General features: G+C 40.9%; 1 long non-coding RNA gene and 1 other non-coding gene across 2 annotated transcripts in view; both read right to left on the bottom strand.

The window, feature by feature from the left end:
* Window positions 1-410: 410 nt before the first annotated feature.
* The window catches only part of LOC118889174, a 54,158-nt gene continuing 34,792 nt past the window's right edge, over window positions 411-19,776 (bottom strand). Inside the window, exons 3-4 of the long non-coding RNA XR_005018432.1 lie at window positions 2,551-2,693; window positions 411-2,026 (exon numbers count right to left, since the gene is read on the bottom strand). This is a non-coding gene — a long non-coding RNA (uncharacterized LOC118889174). The remainder of the gene's footprint in view (window positions 2,027-2,550; window positions 2,694-19,776) is intronic.
* Window positions 18,862-18,934, bottom strand: TRNAE-UUC. Its single transcript has one exon. It is a non-coding gene; the product is annotated as a tRNA-Glu (tRNA).

Here is a 19,776-nt window from a genome sequence, read left to right as displayed (position 1 = left end):
CTGTCCCTAACACACCCAACATACGATGGTGCAACAGACACAGGATACTGCTATGGACATTCCATTTCTTTTTTTTTTTCTTAATTTTATTTATTTTTGGCTGTGTTGGGTCTTTTTTCTATGCGCAGGCTTTCTCTAGCTGTGGAGAGCGGGGGCTACTCTTCGTTGCGGTGTGTGGGCTTCTCATTGTGGTGGCTTCTCTTGTTGCAGAGCATGGGCTCTAGGCGTGCGGGCTTCAGTAGCTGCGGCGCATGGGCTCAGTAGTTGCAGTGCACACGCTCAGTAGTTGTGGCTCACGGGCTCTAGAGCACAGGCTCAGTAGTTGTGGTGCACGGGCTTAGCTGCTCTGTGGCACGTGGGATCTTCGCAGACCAGGGATCGAACCCGTGTCCCCTGCATTGGCAGGCAGATTCTTAACCACTGCGCCACCAGGGAAGTCCCATTCCATTTAAAAAACGGGGGAAATGGGAGACACAAAGGAGTCACTGGTCTATAGCAATTGTGAAATCCCGCTGGGCACATGGAAGTTCCTGGATTAGGTTTCAAGGCCTGGGAATAATTCTCCATGGCTCTTGGCTCTGCTTTCTGGGCTCTTGGTCCCACCCTCTGTGCCTTTCTTCCTTTTTCATGAAAGTTATCCCATATTTGCGGCTGAGTAGTTTCCCCAGTCTGCTTCCTGCCAGTAAAATGTTGGGGGTCCAATGGTTTCTTTTCATTTTGTACTGTCTCTGTAATCAGTTGCCACTGACAAATGGTTCCAATAGCGGGGCTTGGTGTGACTCTGCTGTCGGTAGGTTGGGCACTCAGCAGTTGTTATAGCCAGACTGGCCTTGGTGAAAGTCTGTATTATAGAGCCCGTGCCTAAACTCCACGCATGCTGCCATGGCCATTTTGTTCAGGAGTCCATTGGGTAAGGAACTGAGGTTGGCTGACATCCACAGGACAGGACATCTTGTCCAACTCATTGAGATCTTTCTCCATAGTGGATGCTCTCTGGTGCTCATTTATGTGGGATGTGACTATCTTCACACTCTGTGCCCATTCCAAAAGGGACATCCATATGCCTCTTCCCCAGACCTCCTCCTTGAACAATATTTCAATCCTATTCTTTCCAAGTCCTTGACCACCTAGCCAAATCATTACTAACTACTCACGGATCAGTGGTATCTACACCTCTAACCATCTATGCAACCAGGCAGTGAGAATTTCCCTTCCCATTGTCCCCAGGATCAACCCTAAGTGGGGCTATCACACTGCAGCTAGACATGTCCAGCTGGTGCCAGCATATTATGCAAAACCATCTGTGAACCAAGCTTGAATATTGTGCCTCTGAGTCACCTGGTCACAGGGAACGCCCCATGAGACTCAGGTGTGAGAAATGGGCGGCAGTGCAGCCAGTGGGAGTATGAGCCACCTGCTCAGGCAGCTTACTCTTTTTGGTGGCAGAGTGCTGCTGCACATAGACAACCTCATGGCTTGATGGGACCGTTAACACATGTTGCCATGGCAGCTCAGCTTGCACAGGTCACATGGTGTCCTCTGTCCAGGCATTCATTCACAAAATAGATCCGTTTTTCCATTTTTATCTTTCTCTGTGTCTGGGATTCCTATTATCACAATGTGGCCACTTCTAATATTACCCCCCATGTCTTTAGTTTTTTAAAAAATATTTTATATCTCTTTATTCTTACCTGTTGATTTCCAGAAGAGATCCTCAGTCTGATCTTTCCACTCACTACTTTGTTCTTCATATGTAGCTCTCCTACCCTTTATGCCATCTATACCATGTGTATTCCCATAATGTGTCCAGGAACCAGCAAACCACAGGATGGGATTTGCGATCCCCTGGGCCCAATATGAGAAGGACTCAGGCTGACTCTTCACGTATGACTTTATCCCTCTCTGACTGGTGGACCATGGTGATGTCTAGGTCACAGGGGATTAACTCAGAACCAGTATCCAGTCTATTTCAAAAGGTCTGGGTATTTCCCTGTCCCCAAGGCACAATTACATTGGCTGCAGGTTCCTGTGGGAAAAGCAAGGAGGGAGAGTTCACCATATACCCTTGTGAAAGGTGTAGTAAGTAGACCCTCCCCTTCATTCGAGGGGCTCCAGTCCGTGAACTGGGGGAGAGGCTGGGACTCTACATTTTGGGGACTAGATCAAGCCTCCAATTGCTAGACTAGATTTTTTTGGTTACGTAAATCAAGTAGGACCTTATTAGGCTGTCCATCTATTTGGCCCTAGGGTAACCACATTTAATTAGCCACCACTATAGATTCCCACAGGTCAAATCACCGTTCTGATTACTGCTATGGCTCTGCTATGCATTATAGGAATCAGACGCAACTTGTCCCTGAAGGTGATCCTATCATCCCCATTGAAATCAGAGGGCCCATCTCTCACCATGACCCCAAATTACAGGGGAAAAAAAAACCCACTGCAATGTTTTTTAAGGAGGCAATGTTTATGTATTAGTTAAGGTAAAGTTAGCTTCTGGGACAGAAAAAGAAATCTGTGAAATTTAAGACAATAAAATTTACTTCTTACTCCTGCAATCTTCCAAAACAGTTAATAGCTGGGCTGCCCTCTTCTAAGTGGTGATTCAGGGTCCTAGGCACCTTCTGTGTAGATGGTCTGCCATCTTCAAAACGTGGTCGCCATTGTACTATTGTCATCTCCATCCCAGCCAACTAGAAGAGGAAAAGACCACGTGGGAGGTTTTAATGAGCTAGGCCTAGTTGTAGTGTACATCACTTCTGCTCACATTCCATTAGCTAGAACTCAGACAGTGGTCATATTCAACCACAAGGGATGCTGGAAAATGTAATCTGAATTTGTCCCAAACAGGAAGAGGAAGCAGGCTTAGTGACCACCTAGCTAGTCTCTGCCACACCTCATAATGCATTTCTCAAAGCCTTTGTGAAAGGAGTGTCCACGTAGTTAGAGGGTTAGTTAAATGGGTTACACATGATGAATTGATTCCAACACTCTTACCGCTCTAAACGTTTGGAAGGCAGCTATGCTCACCACTATACCACCAGTGACACTAGCATTTGGATTCCTCCCTCTACATTGTACATCTGGCATCTTAACTTCAATTAACATAGGCTACTGTTGAGCCCAGGTTTCAATCAATCAAGAGGACAAATCTTAGAAATACTCCTAGCTGCTTCAGCTGACACAGTACATCCAGGAATGCTGATAAGTGAACCCATACTGAAAAGTTTGGCCCTACCAAAACCAGATTAAGACATCACAAGAAAATTACAGACCAGTATCCCGTATGAATACAGATGCAAAAATCCTCAACAAAATACTAGCAAACAGAATCCAACAGCATATTAAAAGGATTATACACCATGATCCAGTGGGATTTATTCCAGGAATGCAGGAGTGGTTCAACATCAGAAAATCGATCAAGGTTATACATCACATTAATAGAACAAAGGAAAAAAAACCTATGTGATCATCTCAATTGATGCAGAAAAGGCATTTCAGATGCAGAAAAGGCTTAGAGCTAATAAATTCAGCAAAGCTGCAAGGAACAAGATCAACACATAAAAATCAGCTGTGTTTTAAAATGAAATTGAGAGCAATTCCATTTACAATAGCATCTAAAAGAAATACCTAGGAATAAATTTAACCAAGGAGGCAAAAGACTTGTGTATTGAAAACTATAAACTATGGCTGAAAGAAATTAAAGGAGACCTAAATAAATGGAAAGACATCCTGTGTTCATGGATTGGAAGATTTTTTATTAAGATGTCAATACTACCCAAAGCAACCTACAGATTCAACAAAATCTCTATCAAAATTCCAACAGCCTTTTTGCAGAAATGTGGAAATGCCAATCCTCAAATTCATATGGAATTTCAAGGGGCCCTCAATAGTCAAAACAATCTTGAAAAAAAAAAGTCAAATGGCCAAGTGGTTTTTGATGAGAGTGCCAAGTCCATTCAATGGGGTAAGGACAGTCTCTTCAGCAGATGGTGCTGGTGCAACGGAATTTTTACATGCAAAAGAATGAAGTTGGACACCTACTTCATACCATATACTATTAATTCAAAATGGATCGACAACCTAAATACAAGAGCTAAAACCATAAAACTCTTAGAAGAAAACAGGGGTAAATCTTCATGACCTTGGATTTGGCAACAGGTTCTTAAATGTGATACCAAAAGCACAAGCAGCAAGAGGACAAATAGATAAATTGGACTTCATAAAAATAAAAACTTTTGTGCATCAAAGGACAATATCAAGAGGATAATATCAAGAAAATGAAAAGGCAATCTATAGAATGGAAGAAAATATTTTCCAATCGTATCTGACGAGGGTTTAATATCCATAATATATCAAGAATTCCTACAACTCAACAACAAAAAGACTAACAACCCAATTTAAAAATGGGCAAAGGGGGCTTCCCTGGTGGCGCAGTGGTTGAGAATCTGCCTGCCAATGCAGGGGACACGGGTTCGAGCCCTGGTCTGGGAAGATCCCACATGCCACGGAGCAACTGGGCCCGTGAGCCACAATTACTGAGCCTGCGCGTCTGGAGCCTGTGCTCCGCAACAAGAGAGGCCGCGATGGTGAGAGGCCCGCGCACCGCGATGAAGAGTGGTCCCCACTTGCCGCAACTAGAGAAAGCCCTCGCACAGAAACGAAGACTCAACAGTCATAAATAAATAAATAAATAAATAAAAGAACGTGAATTTCTTAAAAAAAAAAAGAGTAGCCCCCACTCGCCGCAACTAGAGGAAGTCCGCACACAGCAACGAAGACCCAACGCAGCCAAAAATAAAAAATAAAATAATAAATTTACTTTAAAAAAAAAAAATAAAAAAAATAAAAATAAAAAAATAAAAATAAAAATGGGCAAAGGACTTGAATAGACATTTCTCCAAAGGAGATATATAAATAACCAACAAGCACGTGAAAAGTTGCCCAACATCATTAGTTATTATGGATATGCAAATCAAAACACAATGAGATAACATTTCACACCCACTAGGATGGCCATAATCATCATCGTCATCAGAAAATAACATCAGAGAGGATGTGGAGAAATTGGAACCTTTGTACATTGCTGGTGGGAATGTAAAATGATGCAGCCATTGTGTAAAAGCAGCCTGGCAGTTCCTCAAAAAGCTAAAGAGAATTACCATATGACCCAGCAATTCCACTCCTAGGTATATACACAAGAGAATCGAAAACAGGGACTCAAAAAGATATTTGTACACCAATATTCATTCACTGTAATTCACAGTAGCCAAAAGGTGGAAATGACCCAAGTGTTCATCAACAGATGAACAGATAAACAAAATGTAGTATATACAAATACTGAAATATTGTTCAGCCATAAAAAGGAATGAAGTTCAGACTTGCTACCACATGGATGAACCCTGAAAATATTATTCTAGGGGAAATAATCCAAACAAAAAAGGACAAATATTTTAAGGTTCCACTTATATGAAATATCTAGAATAGGCAAATTTATACAGACAGAAAGTAGGTTAAAGGTTACCAGGAGCTAGGGGCAGGAGTTACTGCTCAATGGGTGCCTGCTTGGGGTGATAAAAAAAAGTTTTGGAATCGGATAATGGTGATGGTCGCACAACATTGTGAATATAATTAATGCCACCTAATTGTACACTTGAAAAGGGTTAAAATGGCAAATTTTATGTTATATATATTTTACCACAATAAAAAACGTTTGGCCCAATCTAAAATTACATTTATTTCTCTCTGATCTATCATGCATAGAATCAATTCCCACATATATCACTGAGGTTTCTGCCAACATAAATTAGGCTTTCTCCTCACAGGTCTGACTCTATTTTCCCTGGGACATGCAGGAATCTGAATCCAGTAATGGGTATGGAGGCACCAAGGGGTGATGTGAATGGATCCTGAGAAAGATTAGCAAAATCCTTAGAGGGTCCCCAAGTCATGCAGGTCCAGCCCCATTAGACTGGGGAGGAAGGGCTGCCTCTGCCACCAAGGGAGACTCAGTGGGGGCTGGTGTTTAGGGAACTCAGGTCGATCCAAATCAACCTTGATGTTCCAATTCCAATTCCCAAGGTCCCATTCTTCCAGCAACCAGCAGACTTTTATTTCACATAAGAGACCTGGAGATCTTGTGAATTCAACCGGCACTGTAATTCAGCAACCTGCAGGATTTGGTTTTATGTCTGATTTCAGGCTACATCAGTCCGGTGACTAGAAGAAATACAGAGATTTCTTGTTTTTGTAATATAGACTTTATTGTTTAGAGCAACTTTAGGTTCAGCAGAGTATAAGAGGCCCTGTTGTTCCACATCCTTACCAGTCCTTGGTACTGTCGATTTTTAATTTTTGCCAATCTGAGGAGCATAGTATCTCATGTAGTTTAAATTGGCATTTCCCTGATAACTAATGAAATTGAGCACCTTTTCATATACCTACTGGCCATTTGGATATTCTCTTGTGACGTGCTCCTTCAACTCTTTCGAATATTTTTCTTTCTTTTTCTTTTTTTTAATTAAAATTTTTTTCCGGTAGCTTGTGGGATCTTAGTTCCCTGACCAGGGATTGAATCCAGGCCCTCTGCAGTGAAAGTGCAGAGTCTTAACCACTGGACCACCAGGGAGTTCCCCATCAAATATTTTTCTATTGATTATCGATCTTTTGTTGAGTTGTAGGATTTCATTTTATAATCTGGATATGAAATCTTTGACCGTTTTACGTGACGTAAATATATCTTTTCCCATTCTGTAGTTTACCTTTGCACCGTTTATAGTGTTTCTAGGTGAAAATACGTTATTATTTTTAATGTAGTCCATTTTATCAATCCCTTCCTTTTATCATTAGTAATTTTGGTGTCTTGTTTAAAAAATCTTTTACTATCCCAAAGTCAAACATATATTCTCCTATGTTATCTTCTTTGCTTTTCACATTTAGGTTTATAATCTGTCTGTGAATTATTTGATTTTTTAGATATATGATGTGAGGTAAACATCTGATTTAGGTGTGTTTGTTTGCTTGTCTTCCTATTTGGACACCCAATTGTCCCAACATCATTTATTGAAAAAACTGCCCTGGTACCACTGCTCTCCAGTGCCACATTTTTGTTAAATCAAGTATGCAACTATGCATGGGTCTTTTTCTGAGCTGTTTGTTCCACTGGGCTAGTTTTCTATCCTTGTGCCAGTACTACGGTCCTAATTATTATAACTTTATTTTAAAAATCTGATCATCTGATAGAGCAAAACCTCTCATATTGTTCTTCTTCAGGAATCATGGCTATTTTTGGCCTTTTTCATTTCTATATAAATTTTGGAGTCAAGTTCCACAAAACAATGAGTACCCGTTAGGCTTTTTTTTTTTTTTTTTTTTAATTTATTTATTTTCCTTATTTCTTTGGCTGCATTGGGTCTTAGTTGCGGCACACGGGACTTTCGTTTTGGCGTGCGGGCTTCTCTCTAGTTGTGGCATGTAGGTTTTCTCTCTCCAGTTGTGGCACGAGGGCTCCAGAACGCATGGGCTCTGCAGTTTGCTGCACGTGGGCTCTCTTGTTGAGGCGCACGAGCTCAATAGTTGTGGCGCACGGGCTTAGTGGCCCCGCGGCATGTGGGATCTTAGTTCCCTGACCAGGGATCGAACCTGCGTCCCCTGCACTGGAAGGCGGATTCTTTACCACTGGACCGTCAAGGAAGTTAGGCTTTAATTGGATTTATATTGAATCTGTAGATCAATTTGAAGAGAACTGACATCTTTGTAATATTGAGTCCACCAGCCTGTGAATATGGTATATCACTCCATTTATTTACATCTTCTTTAATCTCTTTAAAAAGTTATATCGTTTTCTCCATAATGGACTTACACGTCCTCTGTTAGATATATTTCTAAGATTTCTAAATAATTGATCTTTAACTGCCATTTAAATGTTAATTAAAACATTTTATTTTCTAACTGCATCTGTTTATATGCAGAAATACAATTGATGTTTGTAATTTGATTTTATATCCAGTAAGGTTTAATCCTGGCATATTTACCTCCATTCTCCAAATATTTTCTCCTCTCATTTATTCATTCTTACTCTTTTTCTGACACTACTATCAAATTGCTGGCCTTCTATTTTCCATTTCTCTTTGTTTTCTTAACTTAATATTTTCTATATTTTTATTCTTCTGTTTTCTGGGAGAATTCTTCAATCTGATCTCCCAATTCTCTTATTCATTCTTCATCTGTATTCAGCCTACTATTCTCCCCCTCTATTGTGTTCTCTATTTCAACTCTATATATTCTTCATAGCTTAATATTGCCACTTTTCTGTGCCTTAGGGAAGGGGTAAAGGAAGATCCCACAGAGAAGGTGGTAATGGGCTGTCTGGAGTGATGAGCCCGATTATAAGGAGAGAGAGGAGAATCAACCTGAGGGTTCCACAGTAGATAAGGACTGGAGACCAGGCAGCAGGGCCCAGCTTGTCCTGCCAGGAATGGCCGAAGCACTGGAAGTAGGGTGGGAGGGAGATGAAGTGGGAAACTGCAGGGCTTTATACTTTATAGGGCCATGGTCACTGAGAGCCTTGACTTGTGAGCTCTGCAGACCATGGTGACCTCCAGAAAGATGGCAGCTTCAAGGCAGTGTTGGAGGACACCCAGCCCTTTGAGGTGAAGAGACTCCCTTCCACTTCATGCTACGGTTCCAGCCCCCTTCCCTTGGGAACCTGCCAGAAGGTCCCTCCTTTTTTCCTGAGGAGGAAGGTAAGTGGAGACAAAGAAGGAGACTTGGACCCAGAAAAAGCACCCTAGAAAACCTGTGATTAGATCTGGATTTTGTGGGATGCTGGGGTGGGCAGCAGAGGGAGGGAAGTGGTTCAAATAAGGACAGGAGTAGAGGAAGGCAGCCACGATAAAGGCAGGAGTCTGTGTGTGAGACAAAGATGGCGGGGAGGTGCCAAGAGTCTACTTTTGAACAGAGGGGCGTAATCTGGAAGGGTTTAGGTGCTAAGGCTGATGAGGGAGAGGCCTGGCCGTGGAGGTGCCCCAGGGCCATGGCCATCATTCCTCAAAAACCACTGCAGGTCGTAGGTATCTCTCTCCCTGTCCTGGCTGCCCCACTGCCTCCTTCCTGTGGTTTTCTGGCACTCAGGCCCCAGGTTCTTCTGAAGTTCTTCCATCTTTCCCATACACCCCTGCCTCTTTGAGGAGAGGGTGCCCCATGTTTTATCCTCATGCTATGCTCCAGATAGGTAGCCCAAGGCCTTGACAAGAGTGAAACCTCCTGGATGCCTTGTTCTGCTGGTAGCTTCTACAGTGCCTCCTTCCCCTGAGAGGACCCCACACAGCAACCTTTCAGGGGATTTTGGACAGTGGGGTGTCTCTGGAGTTTTCTGATAAAAGGTTAGCTTTGGGGAGGGAAAGACAGCTTGTGGACACATACAGGGCTGAGTGGAGGTGTGTGGAGGGCACAGGAGTTGCATTCTAAGGGTCAGTAGGGAGGCATGAATATGACTCTGCCATGGCCTTGATCCAAAGGGAGGCTTGGAAAAGAAGGGGGTGCTGAGGACCAGAGATAGGGAAGTTTGTTCAAACAGGTCAAGAAATCAGAGACAGAGAGGCATCTGTGAGTCCCCCACAGTATAGTGTGTAGAATCCCTGGCTGACATCCAGGCTTCCCGCAGGATTGGGACCACCAGTGTAGCCCCCACGGAAGGTAAAACTTTGGAGAGGCCTTCAGAGGCAAACAGGTCTACAAAGGATATGAAAAGGAAAGCAAGCCATAAGGCTAACAGGCACATGAACAAATGCTCAAACTAAGTAGTCATTAGATAAATAGAAATTAAAAGAAAATTAGAGAGACTTCCCTGGTGGTCCAGTGGTTAAGACTCCGTGCTCCACTGAAGGGGGCATGGGAGAAAAACTGGTAAAATCTGAATAAAGTTCAAGGTGAAATGTGAATAGATTAATTAATAGTATTATACAATGTTAATTTCCTGTTTTTGATAATTGTACTGTGATTGTGTAAAATGGTAACATTTGGGGAAGCTGGGTGAAGAATATGTGAGAATTCTTTGTATTAGTTTTATAACTTTTTCTAAGTCTGAAATTATTACAAAACAAAAAAGTTTAAAAAATTAAAAGTATATATTGCTGTGTAAACAAGTAGGAAACAGAATGAAGTATACAACATAACACCCTTAGAGGGACTTCCCTGGTATTCCAGTGGTAAAGAATCCGCCTTCCAATGCAGGGGATGCAGGTTCAATCCCTGGTCAGGGACTAAGATCCCACATGCTGCGGGGCAACTAAGCCTGTGTGCCACAACTACTGAGCTCATGCGCCTCAATGAGAGAGCCTGCGTGTGGCAAACTACAGAGCCCACGTGCTCTGGAGCCCACACGCCACAACTAGAGAGGAGCCTGAGCACCGCAACAAAGAGCCTGTGCGCCGCAACGAAAGATCCCACATGCCTCAATGAAGATCCCATGTGCCACAACTAAGACCCGATGCAGCCAAAACAATAAAATAAATAAATAAACACCCTTAGATACATTACAAATACATGCAGACACAACAATATACTTTAAAGGAACATCTTTAGGCAGGAAACAAACACAAGAGAAGGAAAAGATCTACAATAATAAACCCAAAACAATTAAGAAAATGGTAATAGGAACACACATATCGATAATTACCTTAAATGTAAATGGATTAAATGCTCCAACCAAAAGACATAGACTGGCTGAATGGATACAAAAACAAGACACGTATATATGCTGTCTACAAGAGACCCACTTCAGACCTAGGCACACATACAGACTGAAAGTGAGGGAATGGAAAAAGATATTCCATGCAAATGGAAATCAAAAGAAAGCTGGAGTAGCAATTCTCATATCAGACAAAATATACTTTAAAATAAAGACTATTACAAGAGACAAAGACGGACACTATATAATGATCAATCCAAGAAGAAGATATAATTGTAAATAATTGTATAATTGTAAATATTGTATAATTGTAAATATTTATGCACTCAACATAGGAGCACCTCAATACATAAGGCAAATACCAACAACCATAAAAGGGGAAATCAACAGTAACACAATCATAGTAGGGGACTTTAACACCCCACTTACACCAATGGACAGATCATCCAAAATGAAAATAAATAAGGAAACACAAGCTTTAAATGACACATTAAACAAGATGGACTTAATTGATATTTATAGGACATTCCATCCAAAAACAACAGAATACACTTTCTTCTCAAGTGCTCATGGAACAATCTCCAGGATAGATCATATCTTGGGTCACAAATCAAGCCTTGGTAAATTTAAGAAAACTGAAATCATATTAAGTATCTTTTCCGATCACAATGCTGTGAGACTAGATATCAATTACAGGAAAAAATCTGTAAGAAACACAAACACATGGAGGCTAAACAACACACTACTTAATAACAAAGAGGTCACTGAAGAAATCAAAGAGGAAATCAAAAAATACCTAGAAACAAATGACAATGAAAACACAACGACCCAAAACCTATGGGATGCAGCAAAAGCAGTTCTAAGAGGGAAGTTTATAGCTATACAAGCCTACCTTAAGAAACAAGAAACATCTCAAATAAACAAACTAACCCTACACCTAAAGCAATTAGAGAAAGAAGAACAAAAATCCCCAAAGTTAGCAGAAGGAAAGAAATCATAAAGATCAGATCAGAAATAAATGAAAAAGAAATGAAGGAAATGATAGCAAAGATCAATAAAATTAAAAGCTGGTTCTTTGAAAAGATAAACAAAATTGATAAACCATTAGCCAGACTCATCAAGAACGAAAGGGAGAAGACTCAAATCAATAGAATTAGAAATGAAAAAGGAGAATAAACAACTGACACTGCAGAAATACAAACGATCATGAGAGATTACTACAAGCAACTCTATGCCAATAAAATGGACAACCTGGAAGAAATGGACAAATTCTTAGAAATACACAACCTTCCGAGACTGAACCAGGAAGAAATAGAAAATATGAACAGACCAATCACAAGCACTGAAATTGAAATTGTGATTTAAAATCTTCCAACAAACAAAAGCCCAGGACCAGATGCCTTCACAGGCGAATTCTATCAAACATTTAGAGAAGAGCTAACACCTATCCTTCTCAAACTCTTCCAAAATATAGCAGAGGGAAGAACACTACCAAACTCATTCTACGAGGCCACCATCACTCTGATATCAAAACCAGACAAAGATGTCACAAAGAAAGAAAACTACAGGCCAATATCACTGATGAACATAGATGCAAAAATCCTCAACAAAATACTAGCAAACAGAATCCAACAGCACATTAAAAGGATCATACACTATGATCAAGTGGGGTTTATCCCAGGAATGCAAGGATTCTTCAATATATGCAAATCAATCAACGTGATACACCATATTAATAAACTGAAGGAGAAAAACCATACGATCATCTCAATAGATGCAGAGAAAGCTTTCGACAAAATTCAACACCCATTTATGATAAAAACCCTCCAGAAAGTAGGCATAGAGGGAACTTTCCTCAACATAATAAAGCCCATGTATGACAAAACCACAGCCAACATCGTCCTCAATGGTGAAAAACTGAAACCATGTCAACTAAGATCAGGAACAAGACAAGGTTACCCACTCTCACCACTATTATTCAACATAGTTTTGGAAGTTTTAGCCACAGCAATCAGAGAAGAAAAAGAAATAAAAGGAATCCAAATTGGAAAGGAAGAAGTAAAGCTGTCACTGTTTGCAGGTGACATGATACTATACATAGAGAATCCTAAAGATGCTACCAGAAAACTACTAGAGCTAATCAATGAATTTGGTAAAGTATCAGGATACAAAATTAATGCACAGAAATCTCTTGCATTCCTATACACTAATGATGAAAAAGCTGAAACTGAAATTAAGAAAACACTCCCATTTACCATTGCAACAAAAAGAATAAAATATCTAGGAATAAACCTACCTAAGGAGACAAAAGACCTGTATGCAGAAAATTATAAGACACTGATGAAAGAAATTAAAGATGATACAAATAGATGGAGAGATATACCATGTTCTTGGATTGGAAGAATCAACATTGTGAAAATGACTCTACTACCCAAAGCAATCTACAGATTCAATGCAATCCCTATCAAACTACCACTGGCATTTTTCACAGAACTAGAACAAAAAATTTCACAATTTGTATGGAAACACAAAAGACCCAGAATAGCCAAAGCAATCTTGAGAAAGAAAAACGGAGCTGGAGGAATCAGGTTCCCTGACTTCAGACTATACTACAAAGCTACAGTAATCAAGACAGTATGGTACTGGCACAAGAACAGAAGTATAGATCAATGAAACAGGATAGAAAGCCCAGAGATAAACCCACGCACATATGGTCACTTTATCTTTGATAAAGGAGGCAAGAATATACAGTGGAGAAAAGACAGCCTCTTCAATAAGTGGTGCTGGAAAAACTGGACAGCTACTTGTAAAAGAATGAAATTAGAACACTCCCTAACAGCATACACCAAAATAAACTCAAAATGGATTAAAAACCTAAATGTAAGGCCAGACACTATTAAACTCTTAGAGGAAAACATAGGCAGAACACTCTATGACATAAATCACAGCAAGATCCTTTTTGACCCACCTCCTAGAGAAATGGAAATAAAAACAAAAATAAACAAATGCCTAATGAAACTTCAAAGCTTTTGCACAGCAAAGGAAACCATAAACAAGACGAAAAGACAGCCCTCAGAATGGGAGAAAATATTTGCAAATGAAGCAACTGACAATGGATTAATCTCCAAAACACACAAGCAACTCATGCAGCTCAATATCAAAAAAACAACCTAATCCAAAAATGGGCAGAAGACCTAAATAGACATTTCACCAAAGAAGATATACAGATGGCCAACAAACACATGAAAGAATGCTCAACAACATTAATCATTAGAGAAATGCAAATCAAAACTACAATGAGATATCATCTCACACCAGTCAGAATGGCCATCATCAAAAAATCTAGAAACAATAAATGCTGGAGAGGGTGTGGAGAAAAGGGAACCCTCTTGCACTGTTGGTGGGAATGTAAATTGATACAGCCACTATGGAGAACAGTATGGAGGTTCCTTAAAAAGCTAAAAATAGAACTACCATACGACCCAGCAATCCCACTACTGGGCATATACCCAGAGAAAACCATAATTCAAAAAGAGTCATGTACCAAAATGTTCCTTGCAGCTCTATTTACAATAGCCAGGACATGGAAGCAACCTAAAAGTGTCCATCAACAGATGAATGGATAAAGAAGATGTGGCACATATATACAATGGAATATTACTCAGTCATAAAAAGGAACGAAACTGAGTTGTTTGTAGTGAGGTGGATGGACCTAGAGACTGTCATACAGAGTGAAGTAAGTCAGAAAGAGAAAAACAAATACCGTATGCTAACACATATATATGGAATCTAAAAAAAAAAAAAAAAAAAAAAGGTCAGAAGAACCTAGGGGCAAGACGGGAATAAAGATGCAGACCTACTAGAGAATGGACTTGAGGATACAGGGAGGGGGAAGTGTAAGGTGGGACAAAGTGAGAGAGTGACATGGACATGTATACACTACCAAACGTAAAATAGATAGCTAGTGGGAAACAGCCGCATAGCACAGGGAGATCAGCTCAGTGATTTGTGCCCGCCTAGAGGGGTGGGGTAGGGAGGGTGGGAGGGAGGGAGATGCAAGAGGGAAGAGATATGGGGACATATGTACATGTATAACTGATTCACTTTGTTATAAAGCAGAAACTGACACACCATTGTAAAGCAATTATACTTTAATAAAGATGTTAAAAAAAATAAACATAAAAAAATAAACCCAAAGTTAGCAGAGGGAAGAAAAAAATACAAGTTAGAGTAGAGATAAATGATATAGAGAACAGAACAATAGAGAAAATCAATGAAACCAAAAGTTGGTTATTTGAAAGGTTAATAAAATTGATAAACCTTTAGCTAGATTGACTAAGGAAAAAAGAGAGAAGACAATAAAATCAGAAATGAAAAAAAAATAAAAATATAAATAAATAAATGCTTTAAGAAAAATAAATAAATAAAGCTAAAAAAAAAACCCACCAATATATTTTGCCAGGACACATACAAACAAAAGGCTATATAACATTAAAAAATTAGCTTGATTCCCTGAGAATGGCAAATAGGAAAAGAAAAGGAAATCAATAAATCAATCATCAGGAAAGGAAACTTAACTTGGACTTAGAAGTTTTTCTGCAGGGGGTGGGATTGGCTTTGGACCTTGCAGGATGGGTAGAGAGACTTGGGAGAGCTAAGGGGTGATCTGAAGCCATGATAGTGGCAAAATGTGGGAGACAGAGCTAGATGGGGCTTGGAGGTGGTACCAAGAGTCTGCCTTGGTCTGAGTGAAAGGACATAGTCCAGAGGGGTTGGGAGTTGCAGCTGGCTATAGAGGGACTCAAGCTCTGGAGATGCCTTGAGGGTCAGCCTCCTCTCTGGCCATTTCATCCCCTCAACTACTGCCAGGACATGCTGCAGGCACTGAGCCCTTTCCTGCCCTTTACCTGGTATTCAGGCCTCATTCTCTTCTAAAGATCTCCCTTCTAGCACATCCCTGTCCCCTGGATGACGGCATCCGCTGTATTGCCCTGTGATCAGCTCCAGACAGGAGTGTAGGGGAAAGTCCAGGCCTTTTCCCGAGACTGGGGCTTAGCGTCAGCCTAGACCAGGGGCTGGTACATTCATTACTCCCCGCTTCCCCTAACTGTAGACGTCAGCAGCCCCAGCTGGGCCTGTCCTGCTGTGTGGTCACCTGTTCAGCCTGTAGCTTGACCTGGGACAGCCCTGACATCGACCCCTCTACACAGCCAACCACTGCAGATGAAAAGCTGAGGCCCAAGGGGAGCAGAAAGGGGCCCAGAGGAGCAGGTACATTGAGGGGTACTCAGAGGGGAGGAGCCACGCACCCAGGGCTGCTGAACTACCTGGGTGCAAATCCTGACTCCATCAATTACTGGCCGTGTGAGTTTTGGCAAATGACTTAATCTCTTATAGTCTTAGCTCCACATCTTTATAATGAAGGAGAATAGTAGAATAATAATACCTACCACAGAGGGTTACTGTGAGAATTAAATAAGATTATGTATTTAGTGTCTGGCATAAATTAAGTCCTCAATAAATGTTAGCTGCCACTATTATTATTAGATGTTCTCAGTCCTGGTCCTTGGGCTCCCAGAGCTGGAGCAAGACTACCTACAGCTCAGAAGAAACATCACCCTGGCTGTGGCTCTGGCTCCATTTCGGAGGAGGTATGGGGGTGCGGAGAAAGGGATGGGAAGGGGGTTTGGTGAAAACATGTACTACTTTGTTTTTTTGTGTTTTTTTGGCCACACTGCGTGGCATGTGGGATCTTAGTTACCAGACCAGGGATGGAACCAGTGCCCCCTGCAGTGGAAGCTAGGAGTCTTTACCACTGGACTGCCAGGGAAGTCTCTGTATTTATTTTATATAGTTATGACAAAAAATAAAATATACAGTATTAGAGGAGATAGTCTTTCCTTGTATAATATTGAAATAAACTTTTCACATTTTTAATGACATACTCGAGCATATTTTTTGAATATGCACTTTACATAAGGTTTTATGCCAGAAATGGCTACACACAATTCCTGATCAGGACTTTTTACTCATGATTTCTTCAAAATCTTGATTGTGGTTATTAATGAGAAATGCTTTTTTTCTCAAGTAGGTGGTGGTAAATGGAAAAGGAGAATTTATGGGTTTTTCCCGCCATTAGCCAGAATTTCTATTTCATTCTTGAAATCATTTAAATCCAGTTGAACTTTTTAAAATAATTAATTAATTAATTAATTAACTAATTAATATTTTTGGCTGTGTTGGGTCTTCGTTTCTGTGCGAGGGCTTTCTCTAGTTGCGGCAAGCGGGGGCTATTCTTCATTGCGATGCGCGGGCCTTTCACTGTCGCGGCCTCTCTTGTTGCGGGGGCACAGGCTCCAGACGCGCAGGCTCAGTAGTTGTGGCTCACGGACCTAGTTGTTCCGTGGCATGTGGGATCTTCCCAGACCAGGGCTCGAACCTGTGTCCCCTGCATTGGCAGGCAGATTCTCAACCACTGCGCCACCAGGGAAGCCCCAGTTGAACATTTTAATAGTTTTTAAATGATGATTCTTTCCCTGAAGTTATTCACAAATGTTACTCTACTCCATTAAAATTTTTGTCTTTATGATTCAAAGTATAACAGCAACACTACCAGGGAATAATTTTTAACCTCACTTTTCCAAAGTTGAATTTTTGCTTTGAACCCCCAAAACTCTGTCAGTTCACATTAATCTCTTTTCACATGGTCCTTCCAAATTTCTATAAACTATATTCAGGGACCCAAAAAATCAGCTAATCTCTCCACAAATCTGTCAGGGAAGAATCGTTCATGGAAAAAAACTTTCAATTTTTTAAAAAAAATTTATGTATGTATGTATGTATGTATGTATGTATGTATGGCTGCGTTGGGTCTTCGTTGCTGCATGCAGGCTTTCCCTCACTGCAGCGAGCGGGGGCTACTCTTCGTTGTGGTGTGCAGGCTTCTCATTGCAGTGGCTTCTCCTGTTGCGGAGCACAGGCTCTAGGCGCGCGGGCTCAGTAGTTGTGGCTCATGGTCTCTACAGCGCGGGCTCAGTAGTTGTGGCTCATGGTCTCTACAGCGCAGGCTCAGTAGTTGTGGCGCACGGACTTAGTTGCTCTGCGGTATGTGGGATCTTCCCGGACCAGGGCTCGAACCCATGTCCCCTGCATTGGCAGACAGATTCTTAACCACTGTGCCACCAGAGAAGTCCCAAAACTTTCAATTTTTATTTTTGCTCACAAACTTTTGAAAATTCTTCCTTTGGATCAGCTCATACACTTATGAAACAGCAGAGAAGGATGTTCTGAGCCCTTGTCTTATACAAAGCTGAAAACAGGTGGGAGGTTAGTATCTTGTATTTAATTAGATTCATCATACTGATAGTACAATTTCCCACGGAAACCAGATCAAAAGGCATACTCTTACAGATGAAGACTCCTCTGTATAAAACAATAAATAAAACAATGTATTACTTGAATCTCAGGTTTTTCAGAACAAACTCTAGATGCAAAGCCTTTACATCTTCCTATCACTGTGACCTCACTTACTACACAGACTTGTTTCAAAATATTCATAAAAATGAAATGCATGATCCTGGATTGATTCCTTTTGCTGTAAATTATAGGATATTATTAGGATAACTGGTGAAATTTGAATGGGATCTGAGGATTAGGTGGTAGTGATGGATCAACATGAATTTCATGACATTGATGGGTGAATTGCGGTTATGTAGGAAAATGTCCTTGTTTGCAAAAAAGCACACTAAAATATTCAGAAGTGATGGGGCACTAGGTCTGCAACTTGCTCTCAGATGGTTCAGGAAAAAAATTCTCTGTACTGTTCTTGCAACTTCTCTTTGTGATTGCTCCAAAATAAAAAGTAATTCATGAAATATTTGCTGGAGTATTTTAACCTAGAATCATCTGTTTGGCATTGTTGCTTCTCTCAATCATTTTGCATGCAAATCCGACATTTAGGCTGAGGAATGAGGCTTGTGGGGCACCCAAATCCAAATTTGAGATGGTCCTCATGACATAAACAACATTTATGGACATGGAGTTGGTCCTGGAAATATGATGACGTTGCAGCTTTACCCCAAAAGTTGTCCATTATGGTACTGTAGTTAATTTTAAAAATTATTTGTTTATTTATTTATTTTGGCCACACTGCGCGGCTTGCAGGATCTTAGTTCCTCGACCGGGGATTGAACCCAGGCCCTCAGCAGTGAAAGTGCTGAGTCCTAACCACTGGACCACCAGGGAATTCCCTTGTGATGGTTAATTTTATGTATCAACCTTCCTGGGCCATAGAGTGCCCAGATATTTGGTCAAACATTATTCTGGGTGTGTCTGTGAGGGTGTTTTTGAATGAGGTTAACATTTAAGTCAGTAGACTGACTAAAGCAGATTGCTCTCTCTGATGTGAGTGGGCCTCATCTAATGCGTAGAAGGCCTGAATAGAACAAAAAGGCTGACCCTCCCAACAGGTAAAAAAGAATTCCTCCTGCCTGACTGCCTTTGAACTGGGACAGCAGCTTTTTTCCTGCCTTCAGACTCAAATGAAACAATGGCTCTTCATGGGTGGGTTGGACTTTGGGCCGTAACTACACCATCGATTCTCTTGGGTCTCCCACTTGCCGACTCACCCTGCAGATCTTGGGGCTCGTTAGCCTCCATAATTGTATGAGCCAACTCCTTATAATAAATCTCTTTATCTATCTATCTACCTATCTATCTATCTACATTCTATTGCTTCTGTTTCTCTGGAGAGCCCTAATACTGATTTTGATACTGAAAGTGGTTCTAGAGGAACAGAATTTTAAGGATAAGTTTCTGAATTGGTTCTGGGGTTTCTGGAATTGGCTTTCTAATCTGATTAGATTTTAGAGACACTAATGACTATCCCAGTAGTAAAGAGAGCACGGATATTCCATGGCATGAACTGCTCATAGAGATACACAAAATATTACCAGTGGATACTCCTAATCAACCACTCGTAAGAAGCAAGGATCTGGGTGACTGTGTATTTATTTTTGAACATGTTTCTTAAATTAATGACTATAATGAGCTTGGCTGGTTGCTCCTAATGTTGCTCTACAAAGTGG

Source organism: Balaenoptera musculus, chromosome X (assembly GCF_009873245.2).
Source record: "Balaenoptera musculus isolate JJ_BM4_2016_0621 chromosome X, mBalMus1.pri.v3, whole genome shotgun sequence".
NCBI lineage: Eukaryota > Metazoa > Chordata > Mammalia > Artiodactyla > Balaenopteridae > Balaenoptera > Balaenoptera musculus.
The sequence above is the reverse complement of the archived record's forward strand: the minus strand, read 5'-3'. Positions and strand labels throughout refer to the sequence as shown.